Source organism: Tupaia chinensis, unplaced genomic scaffold (genome assembly GCF_000334495.1).
Source record: "Tupaia chinensis unplaced genomic scaffold, TupChi_1.0 Scaffold000636_1, whole genome shotgun sequence".
Classification (NCBI taxonomy): Eukaryota; Metazoa; Chordata; class Mammalia; order Scandentia; family Tupaiidae; genus Tupaia; species Tupaia belangeri.
Genome location: NW_006160157.1, coordinates 119,058 through 127,858, shown reverse-complemented (window position 1 = coordinate 127,858; position 8,801 = coordinate 119,058). Strand labels below are relative to the sequence as shown.

At 37.7% G+C, this 8,801-nt stretch overlaps 1 pseudogene; it reads left to right on the top strand.

The window, feature by feature from the left end:
- The first annotated feature begins 827 nt into the window (after positions 1-827).
- On the top strand, positions 828-1,439 carry LOC102490112 (60S ribosomal protein L13a-like; annotated as a pseudogene).
- Positions 1,440-8,801: the final 7,362 nt, after the last annotated feature.

The following is an 8,801-nucleotide window of genomic DNA, read 5'->3' as shown; positions in this document are numbered from 1 at the left end:
CAATACAGTGATCCTATTAAAAGAGATATTGGAGTTTTTAAAATAACTTTATTAAATTCTATCCCTAGATACAGAACAGTCATCTGGAATGGATAATAATAGCAGAGAAAATACAGACTATGTAATTGTAACTGTGTGTCACTCAGAAAAATGGCTAAAATACTCCTCAAAGCCTATATTGTTCCATAGGGATCAATCCAGAAAATACAAATTTCCCTAACATTATCACATAAAGTCTGACTGATGAAATTGCTTTTAGGGAAAATTCTAAACTAGCATGAATACTATATTGGCCTCATTAAATCTCTTAAGGTTGAAATAGTACCTAGAGGTCACCATTAATTAAAAAAGACTCAGGCAGTGTGGAAACAATTTTTATAGCATTTCTTAAATATGGGCACTGGCTTTTTACGCACAAAGTGGGGCACTATTTTAAGACCTTACTTGCTCAATTGCAATAGGGGTGTTTTTATCAAAAGACAATTATGCACACAGAAATATGAGTAAGTTTTCAAAATTGAAAAACAACCAAACTGTTCTCATATATATGATTTAAAATGTAAAAAATTAAACTCAATTTTCCAGTCAACTATTGATCTTATGTTCAAGCTTCGTGGTTTTCAATTCTGTATGTCACCAATTAATAGGGCAAAACGTATGCCCTTTGATAAAGAAGAAGCGATTTATTTTTCCTAAGGTTCTTCACTTTTCTTGTTATTAACCAAATTACTGTTATAAAAGAGACCGTTTGGGAAAGTATTTTCAAAAATGTTAAAAAAAAAAAAAAAAAGAAAGAAAATGAAAGCTTTCCTAGGCGACTGCCGAAGATGGCGGAGGGGCAGCTCCTGGGCAGCCTGGCAGCCATCACGGCCACACCGTTGCTGCTGGGCCGCAAGGTGGTGGTCATGGGCTGTGAGGGCATCAACATTTCTGGCAATTTCTACACAAACAAGTTAAAGTACCTGGCCTTCCTCTGTAAGCAGATGAACACGGATCCCCCACCACGGCCGACGCCGCCACACCTGCTGGCGGGCCGGGCCAGGGGGCCACCAGACCAAGCGCGGCCAGGCAGCCCTGACCGACTCAAGGTGTTCGACGGGATCCCGCCGCCCTTTGATTAGAAAAAGTGGCTGGTGGTTCCTTCTGCCCCCAAGGTTGTACGACTAAAGCCTATCAGAAAGTTCGCCTAGCTGGCAGCCTGTTCGTGAGGTGGGTTGGAAGTACCAGGCAGTGACAACCACCCTGGAGAAGAGGAAGAAGGCCAAGACACACTACCGGAAGAAGAAACAACTTATGAGGCTATGGAAACAGGCCAGAAAGAACATGGAGAAGACAACTGGCAAATACACAGAGGCCCTCAAGACCTATGGACTCCTGGTCTGAGCCCAGTAAAGACTGTTTATGCCTCATGTTTGGTCTGGACTACCCTTCTTCCATTGTCTGAGATGTTGGGGATTTCTGTTGCCCTGGAGCAACCTGGGACTTATAAAGTTAGGGACAAAGAAAAAAGCCTTAGTCATGGCTCCTTGGTAAAGCAGTCTTTCTGTGAGTTAAATAGCTCTAGGAGGTGACCAGATGTCTTATAACTTACCAGGTGTCCTGTGTATTCTTGAGACAGTTCTAGAGAATTGATACTCAGGGCAGTGAGCTGAACCATGATTGCAGGGAGCACTCTGGCCAGACATCCCCAGGGTTGGCCTGTGCCATACTCTGCAGCTATGACAATGTGCCTAGGGTTGTGTGGGAAGGTATTTGTGGGTGCAGACTAGAAGGTGTGCAGTTGGGGGTGACTGGTGTGGCCCTCAGTCCTTCCTGTATGTTGTGATGAGAAATGAGAATAAATTACTTTTTTCAGGTTTATATTCAATTTTAGAGAATAAATTATTTTTAAAAAAAAAACACTATATCCCATAATCATTGTTAATTTCATTTTTGGTATAGTTTGTTCTAATTATTTTTCTATGAAATATTTTTCTTTACATAGTTGAGGCATTATGTACACAGAACCTTTGAGTTGACTGAGCATTACATCAGAATCCTCTATCATAACATCAAAAACTCTTAGAGAACACCATTTGAAAATGATTTCACAATATTCTTTCACAAAGATGTACTATAATTTATGTACTCATTTCCCAGGGAGTAGACATTTTGCTTTCTTCCAGTTTTTTACAATACAGTAAACATGTCTGAGCATACATCTTTATCCACATTTCTGATTATTTCCTTAGAAGTAGAATTATTAGGGTTCAAGTGTCAAGAAACTATTATTAATGGTGTATATTTTTATTTTCACTGGTGAATATTTTTGTCATGTTCCAATGAAGCTTTTCTGAGTCCACATCTTTCTCTCTCTCTCTCTCTCTCTCTCTCTCTCTCTTTCTCTCTCTTTTCTGCCAAAGAGGTTTGATCTGGAACCAAACAGCACAGTCAGCCATGTAGGATCCAGCTACCTCAGATCTACAATGAACTCATCTTTTGAAGTATCTCACTCAATATTATCATGTGTAGACTTCCACAAATACTTAATGATGTTTAGTGTTCTGGATCAAGAAGCTTTCCACTAAGAACTTAAGAGCGCTCATGGATAGATTTTCCTAGGACTTAAAGCCATGAAATATATTTTTCTTTTGAGCTTGTTTTTACTTTCTGGTTTACAATCCACAATGGAAAATATAATTAAAATATGGGATAGCACTACTATCTTGTTTCCAAAAAGCATTTAATAATATTCAGAGATTCTCAGTGTTCAAGCTTATTTGTCTCAGGAATTCAGACAGAGGGATCAAAGTAATAGGAACAGGAATGATGAATAACTACAGGTTTATCATTGAAAGATGAGACAAATTCTCAATCCATTTTAGTTTATTGAAAATTCAAAACTTTAAGAGGCTTTTTAGGCCTTCAACAAGCATTTCTTTCACCTCAAGAAGAAGCATAGAAGGAATAGTACCAGGGTTCCTGTTTCTTCTATTGATTAGTGGTACAACTAAAATTACTCTAGAAATTCTGAGGTTTATATTGCAAATAGTTTGAGATGGTATTTTGTATCATATTCACTATATACTGGTGGTAAAAATACATCTACTAGAGCAGGTAAACCAGTCCCCAGGGAATATTACTTTTTATTCATGTCAAAAGGAGCATAACAAAAAAGAAATACTTGAAGTGTGGTACTATGGAGCCAGACAACCAACCAACACATTGGCAAGCAAAGCTGAATTTCAATGCCAACTTTTCAAGGTCTTCAAAGAGAGAATTTAGATAAACAGAGTACCAAGGACAAGGTTTGACATATGGGAGAGTTACTGATAAGTGTTGTTAGCTCAAATAAATTTCTTTCATTAGTTCTAAGATAATTTGGATAATGCTTGAATCTTTCAACAGTATTGAATTGAGTTTTTAAATATTCTTCAATACATAAAAGCATACATGACTGTGACTCACTTCCATCACTGTTCAACTTGAACGAATTCCTTTCTTTTTCTTGAAACATAGGCAATCTTACCTACTTTGTAATTTTTTGCAAGCTTATCTACTTACTCAGCCTCTGAATTGAATAACAACCCAAATCTATTTCTATCTGTGTTAATCGTGTGTCAATACAGATGAATTAGTTCTTGAGTTGAAGTGAGCAGTTAAGAATTCTGAAACAGTGCATCATGTTCAGTAAGAAAGTTTGCGCAGACTTGTTAGTAATGTCTGCCTCAGGCATTAGTGGGTGTGACCACACACAGAGTGTGAATTTATCATTGTTGCTCCAGGAGCTTTTCATCTAAGGCAATTCTTGATGAAAGCTTACAGAAACATCTTCTCATTTTTTCATCTATAAATCAGTTTAACAAATCAACTATGAGTCTCAATCCAATCTATAAAAACGAGGTTTTATTGTACTTAAAACTTTCAGTGGCAAGTAAGAAGTAATGAATATACTTAGTAGCACATAATATTTATGCCTCTCAAACTGTTTAGCCATCTATACTGAATGAATTAATATTATGAGAAGTCTACTAACCTATACTTAAGAGAAGATTTTCATCTAATTAAATATGTAATTCCAAAGTCTCCTGTCCTATAAACGTTATTATTATTTGAAGTCACTGTTGTAATGCATTGCTTTAAAAATTATGCAGGATGTTCACAATGTTTTCTAATACTTTTTAATGGATTCCTCATATCCAAGGAAGTCCCAAGAATGAGAGACAGTTATTCTTCAGGAGATTTAACTTGATGGGATTGTACAAGTATTTAAAACCAAGGACCAAAGACGTAAGAATTCGGGTCTAAATTACCCTTCTGGAATTGATCCTTCAGATGAAAAATAAGGCAGATTGTACACTTGATCTTTCTCTCATCCAAATCAACATCTTGAGCAGATAATGCTCACAAAGGTGAATGTAGCTAAAGTAGTTAGATTACATCCATCAACCAAGCAGTTTCAGAACCTGATGACCTACTTTGGCTATAGGATACAAACAAAAACAAAACAAAACAGATTTTTCATATCCCACCTCTGTTTTCATGGATACTGCCAAATAACCGACAGCTAAAGACAGAGAACTTACCAAAGTATCTGTAAGTTTACAAAAATAAAGAACCCTACCACACATCAGTACTCAGCCTTTTGGGTAAAATCAAGTAAAGAATCTCACAAGAGAACGCCTTTTATTTCTGCCAGTCACAAAATGATTATCATTAAGGAAACTGAGACTGGAAAAAATGAAGTATGATTTCTTTCCTAGTCATTTTAAATTCTCTATAAAGAGTCCTCTTCCTTTTCTTGGTAATAAAATAAGACTGAAAATCAGAATTAATCGATACATTCAAGAATATAGTTGAGGTAGTAGCCACGTAATATATCAAAATATTAGAGACCAAAAATATCAAAGAGGAATGTTTATAGTTTATAGTGATACTATTATTACAATACAGATAGAGCTTGGGAATCTTGGACTTTACCACGAGAAGGTAATGATTAAAGCATGGGAAATAATACTGTGAGAGTAAATAAGGGATTAAGTTCAAACACCATCAAGTACCAAAGAAAATAGAATGATAAGGGTTTAGAAAATATGGAATTTAGCAATTAGAAAGTTGTTGAGTGACTTTTGGGAAGAAGCTTTATTAAAGTAATGGATACCGAAACCAGACTGGAGTTGGTTGAAGAGTGAATGAGTGATAAGAAACTAGGGTCTTCTCTTTCAGGACATATAATCAAATAGGATGCAGAGAAAACTCGAGGTTTGATTTCTTTGGTTTCTTTATTTTAAAAAATTATTTAATTTTACTTAAAAAAATTTTTTTTTTTAATTTACTATTGGGCATGCATAGTCACCAGAGAGAGAGAGAGGGAAAGTGAGAAAGTAAGCTGTCAGGGGCGGGATTCAAATCACCGTCGGCCATGTGGGAATACAGAGCCTTAACCACTGCACCTCCAGCTGGTCCCTTGTTTGTTTTTTTGTTTTGTTTTTAAGGGCTTAGGACACGTGTGTTCACCATAGAGAAGGAGACAGAGAGAGAGGGAAAGTGAGAAATCACTCCCTGGAGAGATGGTCACACTGCAATCCCTCTCTTAAATTCGCCTCTTGGGATTTTTGGGCATGTACGCACACATGCCCAGCGTGATTTTCAAGCTACTGAGTCTAGGATGCAAACCACAGTTGGCGATGTGGGAGTCCAGCATCTTAACCACTGTACCACCTGCTGGTCCCCGTGTTTGGTTTTTTAAAGTAGAAATTTCCAATCACTTTTATAGATGTGGAAGAAATACACAGAAAGAGAGAAAAATCAACACACATGATAATACCAGATGGAGCAAGTCTGGAAGGCGATAAGAATCAAAAAGGTAAAAAGAATACCTCACAGGATTTTTTTTATTTTGTTTTGTTTTTGCCATAGGGCTTGGCATTCACTGGAGAGAGACAAAGAGAGGGAAAAGTGAGAAATATCCCCCTCCCACCCCTGGGAAATGGTCACACTGCATCCCTTTTCCTCCCAAGATTTTGGGCACACGCCTTGTGTGATTTTCAAGCTACAGGGTCTAGGACTCGAACATCTATTGCCTGTGTGGGAATCTAGTGCCTTAACCACCATGTCACTTGCTAGCCCAGGATCAACCTTTAAATGAATTAATATATACTCTCATACTGGAAAGGAGGGAGAAATATAGAGAAGGGAGAGAGTCTAAGAAAAACAGAAAGTAAATTGAATTAAATTAAAAAAGGAATTTTGTTAAAATGCTCCAAATTCAATGGAGGACAGTTAAGGAAGCACTGCCATATTTAGCAAATAATAATACAGGACACTTAGTTAAATTTGAATTTCAAGTATACAAGGTTTTTTTTGCTTTTGTTTTCGTTTTAACTACAATATGGCCCATGAAAGATTTGGAACATACTTATACAAAAAAATAAATGTTTAAGTGTGTTGTTTACGTGTGTTTGTTTTCTTGTTTGAGAGATTTCTGCTGTAGGGCGTGTGCACTTGCCAGAGAAAGAGAGAGAGACAGAGAGACAGAAAATGAGAAATCACTCTCCAGAGAGGATGACCATGCTGCAATCCTTTCTCCTACGTTCTCCTCTTGGGATTTTGGGTGTGCGCTCACGCACTCACATACACACCCAGCCTGAGTTTTTTTTTTTTTTTTTTTTTGGAGAGATTTTCACTGTAGGGCGCGTGCGCTCGCCAGACAGATAGAGAGAGACATAGAGACAGAAAGCGAGAAATCACCCCCCAGGGGGGATGGTCACGCCGCAATCCCTTCTCCTCCATTCTCCTCTCGGGATCTTGGGCACGCACCCGGCGTGTTTTAAGCCACCGGGTCTGAGACACGAACCGCGGTCGACTACGTGGGAGTCCAGCGACATAGCCATTACGCTAACTGCTGGTTCCCACCCAGCCTGAGTTTTAAGCCACCAGGTCCAGGACTCAAACCGCGGTTGACTACATGGGACTCCAGTGATGTAACCATTATACCATCTGATGGTCCCTTGTTTATCTAAAAGTCACAGTTTTGCATGGGTCATACTCAAAGTTAAAAAAGCAAGACATTTATGTGACACAGAAATGGATGATTATTTGTTGATGCTAATGTGTATAGTATTTTTAACTAGACTGGGGTGAAGTGTTTTCATGTTAGATAAATTCACTTTACAAGCTAAGTATTTGAATATATAAAATAAATTAATTTAAACAAAAATTTTATCCCCCTCCCCAAAAATAGTTATTTGTTGGGGCCAGCGGGTGGCATGATGGTTGGGGCACTGGACTCCCACATGACCAACTGTGGTTGGAGTCCCAGATTTGGCAGCTTGCTTTCTCACTCTCTTTCTCTGTCTCCTTCTGGTGAGTATATGAGCCCTGTAATAAATTTAAAAAATAAAATTAAAAAGTAAATAATTCTATAAAAAATGTCATTTGTCTAAAACACAAATTGAAACAGGTATTCTGTGTATTTTGGCGTAGTGAGCTGGACTGGATATGCCACTACAGAATTCACATCATGTTCTATCCCTAGTTACTAGCTTTCTGTGACCAGGGGCCACATCTGGCAATGAAAGTGGTGTAATAGCAGTTGAATAGGGTCTTAATTCCAGTTCTGCCACTTCTAAGCCTTGTTATTGTCAGCAAGTTCGGTTGAGAAAAAGATTAAATGAAATAATTTACCTAATGTACAAATCACAAAGGTTGTCAAAGAGTAACAATCGGTAAATAATTGATATTGATGTGGTGGTGGATGGATTGTTTAATCGTTTTTTCCTAAGCATATGTATATTTTGCACAGTAGAAAGCATTGTCAGAACTATTTGTAATAATATTGACAGTCAGCGTTAGTTTGATTTAAGACTGGCAACTTAAACATCCACATTTAAAGTATGAATAATGTTTATAACAAATATAAACAATAGTGCTGGCTATGAAACTTACAAGGGTAATGGTGCTTCCAACTAACTTTTGAAGCAACAGTGTCACCTAGTGGTTGAATGATGAAGAACAGCTGGATAGAGAGGTTATTAGGCTATGTCTACATGGAAACTGTTGAATTTATTTGTTAGTAATATTGATGGTAAATAATATTTTACATAACATTTTGTCTCATTAGAATGATGCATACTTTATAAATTTGAGAGCATCGGTATCTGCTACCTTTACTTAACCGTCACCTGACAGTCTGTCTTACTTTGTTAGGAAAACACTCCTGCTGCCCAAGAGGTATTAATGAAATTACCTGAATGGATGTTGGACTTCTATGGCTTCTCTTTTTTAAGAATTATTTATTTAATTTTATTTATTCATTTATTTATTTTAATTTGACCAGAGCCACCAGGTCCAGGACTCCATGCTCGACCATGTGGAAGTGTCCAGTGCCTTAACTACCATGCCACTTGCTGGTCCCTGGCTTCTCTTAACTCTACTATTTCATGAAAACTTTGACAAAAGAGGAGAGGGGAGTGGGCAGGGCTGGAAATATAAAGCTGGTGCCTTTCTCAATTAGCTGTTTCAATTTTTTTTTTCCTTCTATGTAAGTAAGAAGTTTCTATTTTCTTTCTCATGAAGTCAAGAGGATTTGTTTTTCTTTTGGGAAAGAAAAGATATTTTCAGGCCTAGCAGATGGCATAATAGTTATGTCACTGGACTCCCACGTTGTCAACCACAGTTTGAGTCCGGACCCGGTGGCTTAAACCTCAGTCAGGCATGTGTGTATGCATGCCCAAGATCCTGAGTGGAGAATGGAGAAGGGATTGCAGTGTGGCCATACCCCTTGGGGGTGATTTCTCACTTTCTGTCTCTGTCTCTCCAGC